The 12,752-nt window shown below is 44.0% G+C and overlaps 1 protein-coding gene across 3 annotated transcripts in view; it reads right to left on the reverse strand.

Moving 5' to 3' along the window:
* LOC139411232 (regulator of G protein signaling 3b) overlaps positions 1 to 12,752 on the reverse strand; it is a 91,877-nt gene that overhangs the window by 56,318 nt on the left and 22,807 nt on the right. The window contains exon 1 of one of the 3 annotated variants that reach the window (XM_071157247.1): positions 6,407 to 6,635. The exons of the other annotated variants lie outside the window; for them this stretch is intronic. The gene's annotated coding sequence lies outside the window, so the exon portion shown is untranslated. Of the gene's footprint in view, positions 1 to 6,406; positions 6,636 to 12,752 lie in introns of those variants that run through there. 3 annotated transcript variants of the gene reach the window in all.

Here is a 12,752-nt window from a genome sequence, read left to right on the forward strand (position 1 = left end):
CAGGATTTTTTGGGTTCCAGAACAGCTGCTTCTCATTTAAGTTATTAGGCTAAGCGAAGCGCAAATGGGTTGATCTGACAACTGGGGTGTGCGCGCAACATTCAAAAAGGTCAATAGATACGGAGTCAAAAGACAGAGCCTAATATTTCATAAGTCCAGAACAACAAACAATTGTAACAACATACAACGAATATGTGCACATATTTAACAAAAGAAGTAATACAGCCCTCGCCACAAAAACCAGAGGGGGAGACTGGCAAAAAAATTGCACACAGAGTAAATGTGCAAGTGAAGTGGCATGGTTCCAATATATAATAGGCCTAGCTTACACACATGGATGATTTAGTAATAATGCTTTCACTTTATAGAACACTTATTGCAACGCTGGTGATATTAAGTGATAAGGCCTAATGGCCTATGGCCTAATATATGTCATTTGTAGTAGCCTATGCCACAATTGCAATGGTAGGATCATTCCATAGCCTCTGTCAGATGAATAATAATTTATTGAATTCCTAGAGTGCTTTTCATGACAACACGGGCAACAATGTGTTTGTTCTATGTTTAGTTGTAACCGAGTGGTAGTCACAGATCATCTGACAAAAGAAGTAAGGAAGATCATTGAATTTAAGTATTCAATAGCTACCCGTTTATGCTGTGAAAACATGTTCTATTCATGTCGTCTCCATTTGGTCTAGCGGGTCTTTGAATGGGGAATGTGTCCCATCTATAGCAACAATGACGTTAGCAGTGGCGGGTTTAGCATGCACATTTTGATGGGGCAAACCACAAAAACATTTTTTAGATGCATGCCAGCAAAGCCATTACACAACACATTCATTACACTATAACGGTGACAAACAGTGCACACAAACTGTTAGGCCCTACATAAAGCTGTCAACAGCAGTCCCAATACCTTACCACTGCTACACCTGGCTATCAGCGGAGCTTTGTCTGAGCACTGATATGTTTTATCTAAAATTTCTCTTCATTATTTCTCTTCATATGAAAAGGATTAAAAAACATTTGCAAGGAGATTTGATTTGATTCACGATGATGACTGCCAGCTTGTTAGCTAAGATTTTGAAAGTATGAGGTTGACATGACCAGTCCAATCAAAGCTACTGTAGATATAACGTGATTTGACATCATTTTATCTATGGCCAATGACCTTGAGCCTTCTTGGGTGGGCACTTCTAATGTAACTCTATGGCAGCACCCAAGCTTGCATGGTGACGAGTTATTCAAATGACTGGCCTATCTGTGAGATGTTTTCTCACCTGAATGATCTGAATCTAGGATTACAGGGACTCTCCACAACTATACTCAATGTGCGGGACAATATTGAAGCTATGATTAAGAAATTTGAGCTCTTTGTCTGCATTAACAAGGACAACACACAGGTTTTTCCATCATTGTATGACTTTTTGTGTTCAACTGAACTCAAGATTTGTTATCCCTTTCATGCCCTGCCTCCAGTTCACTTACCGATATCTGAACAAGAGAGCCCCATTGAAATTGCAACAAGCGGTTCTGTGAAAATTGAATTTAATCAGAAGCCACTGCCAGATTTCTGGATTGGGTTGAGCTCAGAGTATCTTGCTTTGGCAAATCGCCTTTAAGACACCGATGCCCTTTGCAACCACGTGTCTATGTGAGAGTGGATTCTCGGCCCTCACTAGCACGAAAACTAAATACAGGCACAGACTGTGTGTGGAAAATTATTTAAGACAGACTCTCTCCAATACAACCCAACATTGCAGAGTTATGTGCATCCTTTCAATCACACCCTTCTCATTAACCTGTGGTGAGTTATTCACAATTTTCAATGAACAAATAAGGTTTTATAAGTAAGATGGTTAAAAAAAAAATAGTAAAATGATTTATTATTATATTATTATTTGTGCCCTGGTCCTATAAGAGCTCTTAGTCACTTCCCACGAGCCGGGTTGTGACAAACTCACACTCATTCATGATGGCACTCATGATGGCAAAACACAACATTTGAGAGTGCACTGACCCTGGTGCTAGAGGGGGTACGCAGCTGGAGGTTGAATGTTTGAAGGGGTACGGGACGATAAAAAGTGTGGGAACCACTGATCTAAAGGATGTGTTCGAGGTCCAATAATTTGTTCCCTTTGTAAAGCATGGCAAACAAAGCAGACTCCGATGTCAAGTGGATTTCCCAAGAAGGAAGAGGCCATAGGGACGAACAAGAAGTCCAGTATCTATTCACCAGGACAGGTTAAGATTAGGCTAAACTAGTAGGTAGCAGGTTTGCTTCAGAGAAGATATTGCTATGGTTTCTGATCAGGCGCTCTTTCAAGCTCTCTTTCTGGAGTCGGAAATTCTGAGTTTGCACAAGTTCTGGTTTCTGGAATACCCCTCAGAATGATGCTGAGACTCAGATTGTTCACTTTAATTTGTATGCCAAACAAAAACCAATGATTGCAAAGTTAACCCTTAATTGAAACAATAACAAATCTGTTTTCGTAAAAAGCTGATGCAAGTACTGACCAGCCATGATATCAACATTATAGTTTTCACCATGTTTTGAGGCTGTACAGTGTTTGTTTACACCTACATCATTTACAAACATTGGTGTAAAACAAGCTTATATTTGGGGTTCTGATGGGGTAAGACATTTGAACTAAGCTCATGAGAAATTTTAAAGTGATATTCTTCGAGAATCAAATTGGTGTATATATATATATATAATTCCTAGGTAAGTCCACATATGGGATGTACAGTCGTGGCCAAACGTTTTGAGAATGACACAAATATTAATTTTCACAAAGTCTGCTGCCTCAGTTTGTATGATGGCAATTTGCATATACTCCAGAATGTTATGAAGAGTGATCAGATGAATTGCAATTAATTGCAAAGTCCCTTTTTGCCATGCAAATGAACTGAATCCCCCAAAAACATTTCCACTGCATTTCAGCCCTGCCACAAAAGGACCAGCTGACATCATGTCAGTGATTCTCTCGTTAACACAGGTGTGAGTGTTGATGAGGACAGGGCTGGAGATCACTCTGTCATGCTGATTGAGTTCGAACAACAGACTGGAAGCTTCAAAAAGAGGGTTGTGCTTGGAATCATAGTTCTTCCTCTGTCAATCATGGTTACCTGCAAGATAACACGTGCAGTCATCATTGCATTGCACAAAAAGGGCTTCACAGGCAAGGATATTGCCGACAGTAAGATTACACCTAAATCAACCATTTATCGGATCATCAAGAACTTCAAGGAGAGCGGTTCAATTGTTGTGATGAAGGCTTCAGGGCGCCCAAGAAAGTCCAGCAAGCGCCAGGACCGTCTCCTAAAGTTCATTCAGCTGCGGGATCAGGGCACCATCAGTACAGAGCTTGCTCAGGAATGGCAGCAGGCAAGTGTGAGTGCATCTGCACGCACAGTGAGGTGAAGACTTTTGGAGGATGGCCTGGTGTCAAGAAGGGCAGCAAAGAAGCCACTTCTCTACAGGAAAAACATCAGGGACAGACTGATGTTCTGCAAAAGGTACAGGAATTGGACTGCTGAGGACTGGGGTAAATTCATTTTCTCTGATGAATCCCCTTTCTGATTGTTTGGGGCATCCGGAAAAAAGCTTGTCCAGAGAAGACAAGGTGGGCGCTACCATCAGTCCTGTGTCATGCCTGAGACCATTCATGTTTGGGGTTGCTTCTCAGCCAAGGGAGTGGGCTCACTCACAATTTTGCCTAAGAACACAGCCATGAATAAAGAATGGTACCTACACATCCTCCTAGAGCAACTTCTCCCAACCATCCAGGAACAGTTTGGTGACGAACAATGCCTTTTCCAGCATGATGGAGCACCTTGCCATAAGGCAAAAGTGATAACTAAGTGACTCAGGGAACAAAACATTGATATTTTGGGTCCATGGTCAGGAAACTCCCCAGACCTTAATCCCATTGAGAACTTTTGGTCAATCCTCAAGAGGCGGGTGGACAAACAAAAACCCACATATTCTGACAAACTCCAAGCATTGATTATGCAAGAATGGGCTGCCATCAATCAGGATGTGGCCCAGACATTAATTGACAGCATGCCAGGGCAGATTGCAGAGGTCTTGAAAAAGAAGGGTCAACACTACAAATATTGACTCTTTGCATCAACTTCATGTAATTGTCAATAAAACCCTTTGACACTTATGAAATGCTTGTAATTATACTTCAGTATTACATAGTAACATCTGACAAAAATATCTAAAGACACTGAAGCAGCAAACTTTGAAATTAATATTTGTGTCATTCTCAAAACTTTTGGCCACGACTGTGCAGTGCAGTGGCGTGTATTCATGGATGCCAAAGGAAGCCAGGCTTCCCCAAATATTTGAAAAATAAAAATGTACAATTATAAAATAATTTGTCTTTCATCTCTCTGTGTTTTCATAATTATCTGTACATTCGCAAGTGGCTGAATCAAACCGAAGAAATCCGATTGAGGGAACAGCGACCCTCTCTCTCAGTATGACATATTGCCGCCATTGCATTTGATTGATCAATGTAAGCAAGCAAGCAAGCAATTAGACCACCTTGATTTAAAAAAATATGCTCAACTGTGGGTTTTCCTGGAGCAGCAAAATGCCCTCCATGGGAGGATTTGGATTCACACCAATCAAATCACATCCTAAGCAAAATGTCATCATTGTTTGATTCTGGTCTGCTTGTGTTGATGTCCTGCAGTAGCTAGCTTGCTAAAATCAGCCTTTTTCTAAGCCATGGATGGAGATGTGGACTTAATTCTCTGTACAGGTCAATGATTATGACAGCAATTCTGATTTAACCATAAATTGTGCACTGGCCTGAGACAATTGAAGGTCAATATTTTATTTTACTAGGCAAGTCAGTTAAGAACAAATTCTTATTTACAATGACAGCCTACCCTGGCCAAACACAGACAACACTGGGCCAATTGTGCACCGCCCTATGGGACTCACAATCACAGCCAGATGTGATGCAGCCTGGATTTGAACCAGGTACTGCTGTGATACCTCTTGCTCTGCAATGCAGTGTCTTAGACCACTGTGCCACTCAGGAGCCCAATATGTAGCCTAGACGTAGCCTAGTAGGCTCCCGTTAACTAGCTAGCCAACTCAGCTGGTTCATTGTTGCCCATGTTAGGAAGTTAGGCTACCTAGCTAAAATGCTTGCTAACCTATCAGAAACTAAAAGCTTACTGAATGAGAGCCATAGACTGTTTTGCCAACATGAAAGAGAGGAGGATGGCATTGGTGTTCAACTAGTCTTCAAATTGGGTAAGTCCCCCTCCCCCCCCCAAACAAACAAAAAATTGTACGCAAGCACGCACACAGTACGTGTGCAGACAGACATCAGTCCCATGGCCAGACATATTAATTGTTTTTGGTATCTTTAAGTTTATTTTCAGTGTATTAAACTAAGGATACAGTACCAGTCAAAAGTTTAGACACACCTACTCATTCAAGGGTTTTTCTTAATTTTTACTCTTTTCTACATTGTAGAATAATAGTGAAGACATCAAAACTATGATATAACACATGTTATCACGTAGTAACCAAAAAAGTGTTAAACAAATCAACATATATTTTATTTTGAATGGTACTGTATATAGATTTGTTGAGTTGATGTTTAAATGTCTAAATTGAAATTATGCTGGAATAGCGGAAAGCAGTGCTCCTGTTGTCTTTGTGCCGACTTGCGGTAGGTAATTCAGTGGTTCTAAATCAGTAGTAGTTTAGTAAACTGTCGAACATTAACTTGCTTGACCATGCTGCAGGTTATATAACGGTTTGTTATGCGCAATATTTGGTTTGTGGACTTCACCGGCCAGATATTGCTCTCCAGTTGTGATGAAACAAACGTATATGAGGTTTAATTTATTCCACCACTGTGTGACTTGTCTTTTTTGTTGTCCCGGTCTTGTTGTATATCATGGTGGCATATGAAAAAAATATTTATAGAACAAACAACGCAAATATCACAACAGGTTGTAATATGGCTTTTTTACTAGCTTGGCATCCCCAGTGATTTTACCCACACCGCTTCTGGTACAGTGGTTCCTCAATTACAAGTTGTGTCATACCACGGTATAGTGTGCGGTATGCCGTGGTTTGGAGGGTGTGCTTCAGTGCTTGCCGTTAATGCCCGTTCAAACCACCAGAGGGCATCTTTGAGCACATCACCATTATTTTTAATCAAGACTTGAACATTTTTTTTTTTTTATAGTGGTTCTTACTGTAAAAGTTGGGTCATACTGCAGCACACCTTGCGGGCTTCCGCATAATTCTATGGCATGTGATTTAATTGTCAGCCATTGTTGCCTGTGGCAAACCTCTTCAAGGTTAGGAGCGTTTGTCACAAATTAAGTGGTAAACTGTCACCAAATCACCCAAGAATGACAGTACCTGTGTGTTTGTTTCTCCGTCCTGGTCCACCCAGGCCGTAGGCGAGGTCAAGGATAGCAGAGTTCGGTACACGAATCGGGTTCTCGGTAGGTCCAGGTCCAAACGCCAACAGGTAAGTCCAAAACAATCCAGCTCATACACAGTAAATCCAGCCAATCTCTATTGTCTCTTTCTCTATTGTTCATAGATCCTTCCAGCACTCTCTCTCCCTCTTCCTGGTTTTTCTTGACCCTTTATCTGTGGGTCAGCTCCATCTTCTGAGGGTTCCCCTTGCTTCTGGGACTTGTAGTTTTGGCGGTCGGCCATTTTGTGATCTGTAGTTCTGACAGGGGTGGCCATTTTAGTGATCGGGCAGAGCCCGTTTATTAGTTCTGCTCTCACATATCAGCCATTTATCACTCGACCCCCTTATTTGCCACACATCTCTCCCCCTAGATCTGACCACCTAGGTCGGGCTACCGCAGCAAAATATGCGTGCATGCGGGATAACCGTTTCCCGTTTCCTTCCCTGCTCTGTGTTTCAAGTCAAAATGAAACAGTTGGAGACTCAAAAACCACCGCATCACCCGAGCGTTCTTCTCTTTAGCCCTATGCATCCAGGTGAGTGGGGCATGGTCACTGATGAGGATGAAGTGGCGCCCCAGCAGGTAGTATTTCAGGCTTTCTAGAGCCCACTTTACTGCCAGCGCCTCTTTCTCAACGACTGAGTAGTTGGTTTCCCGTGGTCCCAGCTTCCTGCTTAAAAATAGGATGGGGTGTTCCACCCCTTCTACCTCTTGGGATAGCACTGCTCCCAAGCCGACCTCTGAGGCGTCCGACTGAACCACAAACTCTCTCTCAAAGTCGGGTACCACCAGCACTGGATTACAGCAGAGAGCCTCCTGTAATGTCCTAAATGCTTTGGTGGCCCTTTCATCCCATTTGACCATGTTTGGCCCTCTGGCTCTAGTCATGTCGGTAAGTGGGGAGGCCACTGTGGCATAACTTGGGATGAACTTCCGGTAGTAACCGGTCAGCCCTAGGAAGGCTCGAACCTGCTTCTTATTTACTGGTTTCGGCCATTCTCTAATTGCCTTCACCTTCTTACGTTGGGGTTTGATTAACCCTCTTCCCACAGTGTACCCCAGATACTCTGTTTCCTCTAACCCCACATAACACTTGGCAGGGTTTGCCGTGAGCCCTGCCTTTCTAAGGGCGTCTAACACTGCCTGTACCCAGGGTAAGTGGAATTCCCAATCTGGGCTGTAGATCCCCACGTCATCTAAATAAGCTGCGGCGTATGCTTTGTGTGGTTTTAGGACTTTGTCCATGAGCCGTTGAAAGGTGGCTGGGGCCCCGTGTAAGCCGAATGGCATGACGGTGTATTGAAACAAACCGTCAGGTGTTGCAAAGGCTGTCTTTTCTTTGGCCCTGGGGGTCAGAGGAATTTGCCAGTACCCTTTTGTCAGATCAAGGGTCGTAATGTACCGAGCATTACCAATTTTCTCCAGTAGTTCATCTATTCGGGGCATCGGGTAGGCATCAAACTTGGAGATTTCATTTACCTTCCGAAAGTCATTACAGAACCGCAAAGACCCATCGGGCTTGGAGACCATCACAATTGGGCTAGACCACTCACTATGTGACTCTTCGATCACTCCAGCTGTCAACATTTTCTCCGTCTCTGCTCTAATTGCGGCCTGTCGAGCCTCGGGTACCCGATATGGCCTCATGCTCACTTTTCTCCCTGGTAGGGAAACGATATCATGAGCCGTAACCTCAGTTCGGCCAGGTACCTCTGAAAACACATCTCTGTTTTTCTGGATCAGGGTCTTTACTTCCTGTACTTGTGCTGGGGACAGAGTGGGTGAAATATTTACTTTGGCTGTCTCCTGAGTGTGTGTGGGGTATGTGACCATTAGTGTTTCTCTCTCTCTCCATGCTTTTAACAGGTTTATGTGATAAATCTGTTCCTGGGGCCGTCGACCTGGCTGTCGGATCCGATAATTGACTTCTCCTATTCTCTCCAGTACTTCATATGGTCCTTTCCATGTGGCTAGTAGATAACACTCTACCGTGGGGATCAGCACTACCACCTTATCTCCCGGTTGAAATTCCCTCAGGGTAGCCTGCCGGTTATAAGTGTGCCGCTGGTGCTCCTGTGCTTGTCTCATGTGCTCTCTGACGATGGGCATGACTGTGGCTATCTTGTCTTGCATTGCCGTGACGTGCTCTATGACACTAGTATACGGGGTGGATTGGTGCTCCCAGGTTTCCCGGGCGATGTCTAAGATTCCCCGGGGATGCCTCCCATATACCAGCTCAAAGGGAGAAAACCCCAGCGAGGCTTGAGGAACCTCTCTAATGGCAAACATCAGATACGGCAACATGCAATCCCAGTTTTTCCCATCCTTATCGATTACCTTCCTGAGCATTGACTTCAGGGTTCGGTTGAATCTCTCAACCAGCCCGTCCGTCTGAGGATGGTAAACCGATGTCCTCAACTGTTTCACCTGCCACAGTTTACAAAGGTCCGCCATAAGGCGGGACATAAAGGGGGTCCCCTGGTCGGTAAGGATCTCCTTTGGAACCCTACCCTGGTGAACAAGAGCACTAATTACTTTGCAATATTTTTGGAAGCCATCGTCCGAAGGGGAATGGCTTCTGGGTAGCGAGTGGCATAATCTAGAATGACCAGAATGTATTGGTGCCCTCTGGCGGATTTGGGTAGTGGGCCCACTAAATCCATCGCTATCCTCTCAAATGGCGTTTCGATTATAGGGAGTGGCACTAACGGGCTTCTAACAGCTGGTCGGGGAGCTGTTAACTGGCACACCGGGCACTCTCCACAATGCCGAGCCACTTCAGCTTGAATTCCTGGCCAGTAAAACCTCCTTACAATCCGGTCTCGGGTTTTATCGATACCAAGGTGTCCACCTAGAATGTGCCCATGAGCTAGATCCAGTACTGTCCTCCGGTACCGAGTGGGAACCAACAACTGTTCCACCACATCAACCCCTATTTTCAAGACTCTGTACACCAAACCCTTTTTCATGATGAAGTGGGGAAAACTATTAGGCATCATCCCAACATTTATGGGAGTACCATCTACGACCGGCACATCTGCTCTGGCTTGCTGCAGGGTTGGATCCTGGTTTTGGGCTGTCCCTAAATTAGTCAAGGACCCTGCCAGGTCTGCTGGTTCTAAATCGTCGCCCTCTGGATTCAGATTGACCCCAGCCCAACTAGTACCGGGCTGTTCGTTATCAGCGAGGTTTGCCACTTCATCCTCCTCCTCCCCTACTAGCACCTGTGATGTTGTCCCCTGGGAGACCTCTTTTCTTGGCTTTGGTTGAAGGCCCCATGATTCTTCCTGCTTGGTCAGGGTTGTTGGCTTCTCAAATATGCCATTCTTGTGGCCTAACTTCACAAAGTTAGGAAAGTCTCTACCCAATATTACATCATATGGCATCTTTGGGACCACGCCGACGTCATAATTCAGCAGACCGTCCTCTGTTTGTATGCTCACTAAGGCCGTGGGGTACAGACGGGTATCCCCATGAATGCATGTAACACTGATATCCTGTCTTGTATCCAGTTTATGATTCGGCACTAGGCTTGCAACGACCAGGGTTAGCATACTGCCGGAATCCAGCAGTGCTTCAACCTCTTTCCCTTCAACCTTCACCCTGCACATATGTTTGTTTCTTGATCTTTCAAGTACAGTGGTTACAACAGGATATGCATACCGTATATCATCTTCATTTTCACAGAGGTTACATTGCATTGGCTCTTCTTTAATAGGGCAGTAGGCTGCAATATGTCCCGGTTGATTACAATTGTAACAGATAATAGGGGTTTGGGGGGGGGGGGGGAAACCCCCTCGACACCCAGTCCCGGTTTCCGTTTTTTCCCTTAGCGTCTCGGCCTGATTCTGATTCTTTCCTCATGGCCCCACGCTGCTCTCTTCCCCCTCTATATGTTGGGACAGCCTTACCCTGTCCGCTGGTTCGCCCAGGCCTGGGGAACGGGAATCTTTCCTCCTTTGCCTGCTCAGCTGTTCCTGCCGTACAATACCGTTCCACCAGGCCCACGAGATGGTCGGCGGAAAGTACCTCGTTCTGGCCAACCCATCATCTCACTTCTTGGGGTAGACCTCGCTGAAACTGGTTGAGTACGATGGCCTCGACGATCTCGGCGGATGACCGGGTCTCTGGTCGCAACCATTTCCGTGCCAGGTGAATCAAGTCGAACATCTGTGTTTGTGGGGGTTGTCCCGGTCGGTAGGACCACTGGTGGAAGCGGTGTGCCCTCACGGTATCGGTCACTCCCAGTCTAGTCTTGTAACAGGGCCTGTATGGCTCCATCCATACTCATTTTCCTGAGAAACTGTCCTAACCAAACAAAGCCACATAAAAAAACCTGACTCCCCTTTGGAGTGCTAACTGAACACTTTTTTTTATTTTTCTTCTACCTAACCAGTGGTATGGTTAGTCCATCCCCGCATTCTCCACCACGTGTGGCAAACCTCTTCAAGGTTAGGAGCGTTTGTCACAAATTAAGTGGTAAACTGTCACCAAATCACCCAAGAATGACAGTACCTGTGTGTTTGTTTCTCCGTCCTGGTCCACCCAGGCCTTAGGCGAGGTCAAGGATAGCAGAGTTCGGTACACGAATCGGGTTCTCGGTAGGTCCAGGTTCCAAACGCCAACAGGTAAATCCAAAACAATCCAGCTCATACACGGTAAATCCAGCCAATCTCTATGGTCTCTTTCTCTATTGTTCATAGATCCTTCCAGCACTCTCTCTCCCTCTTCCTGGTTTTTCTTGACCCTTTATCTGTGGGTCGGCTCCACCTTCTGAGGGTTCCCCTTGCTTCTGGGACTTGTAGTTTTGGCGGTCGGCCATTTTAGTGGCGGTTCTGACAGGGGTGGCCATTTTAGTGATCGGGCAGAGCCCGTTTATTAGTTCTGCTCTCACATATCTGCCATTTATCACTCGACCCCCTTCTTTGCCACATTGCCATTAATGCTAGTTAGTGCTAGTTTGACCACCAGAGGGCATCTTTGAGAATCATTTGACTTTTTGTAATATTGGTTGAACTTTTTTTGTAAGAACATAGTATATTGGATTTATTTTAAATTTAGCTGAATTAATTTGATTAATATTATGGTGTTTGTATTCCAAGAAAAACAAAAAACAAAAATGTGACCATTGTAGGCTAACCAATACCCAAATGGAGATTCAGTGAAAATATAAATCTCATTGATTTATCAAGACCAGTCCCCATGCTTGTCTCAGAGCAGCGCGAAATGGTGCTGAAATACTTGACCACACCCGGGTGGGCTATTTTTTCAAATCCTATTATAACAATTGGATGATGGAGGGCCAGAACATAACAAGTATATAATTTTAGCACAATTAATTGGCCAACCCTACAAATTTAACATGTTTAACACATATGATTGTACATAATAAATTGATTACGCTCATAAAATCACTACGCCTCTATTCAATTACTATTTTTGTCTAGTTCTCTGTGTGTTGATTGGTGGGGAAAACAGGTCTATGTAACCTACTGTAGGCTACACTACTTTGCATGGTTGAGTGTATATGTGTGTAGCATGTAGTGCGTATAGCCTTATTGATGATGATAATTGTAATCCATATCGTATCACCATCATAATTGCATCATAATTACCATTAAAATCATTGAAAAACACATCCCAGGATTTCCATAGCAATTGACGTTTCACGTGATTATGAAAGAGACCTTGCATTACTCAAGAGACGGCTTCACTACAGTGCAAATGTATTCAGTACAATATGTTATTATTCCCCAATTCTGATATCTTCCCCTTGCTTGTTGTAAACATATATAAACTTGTAGACAAATACATAAAAGATAGACAAACAAGAAACATATTAAATTATAACAGTTTGACAATAGAGAGAGAGTGAGAGAAGAGAAGAACCATAGAATGAGAGAAGAGAGCAAGATCAGGTGTGTGTGTGCAAAAGTCCGTATGTTCATATCCCCTTCATAGTGTTCAGATATTTTTACAGTTCCCATAATCTCTTGTTTTCGTAACCTGAAGTCCCTGTAGAATTTTGTACAGCCATGGTATAATGGAGCTGTCTCGGAATAGCTGTCCATCTATAGAGTTTGTCCACAATGAGAAAAGGCATGCTTACCCTTCTCCCTATGTTGCCTTTGTACCGGATACAGTCTCTTACGACTTTCTTTTAACGCCCTTAGAAATTGTTCATCGAGACCGAATTAGGTCCCTTTAAGCTCCCCTCCCCTGCTTTTGATCAGCTCCTTTTGTTGGTAGTGTTCAAATTTTGCGATGATCGGTCTGGGACC

This window comes from Oncorhynchus clarkii, chromosome 6, assembly GCF_045791955.1.
Source record: "Oncorhynchus clarkii lewisi isolate Uvic-CL-2024 chromosome 6, UVic_Ocla_1.0, whole genome shotgun sequence".
Lineage (NCBI taxonomy): Eukaryota > Metazoa > Chordata > Actinopteri > Salmoniformes > Salmonidae > Oncorhynchus > Oncorhynchus clarkii.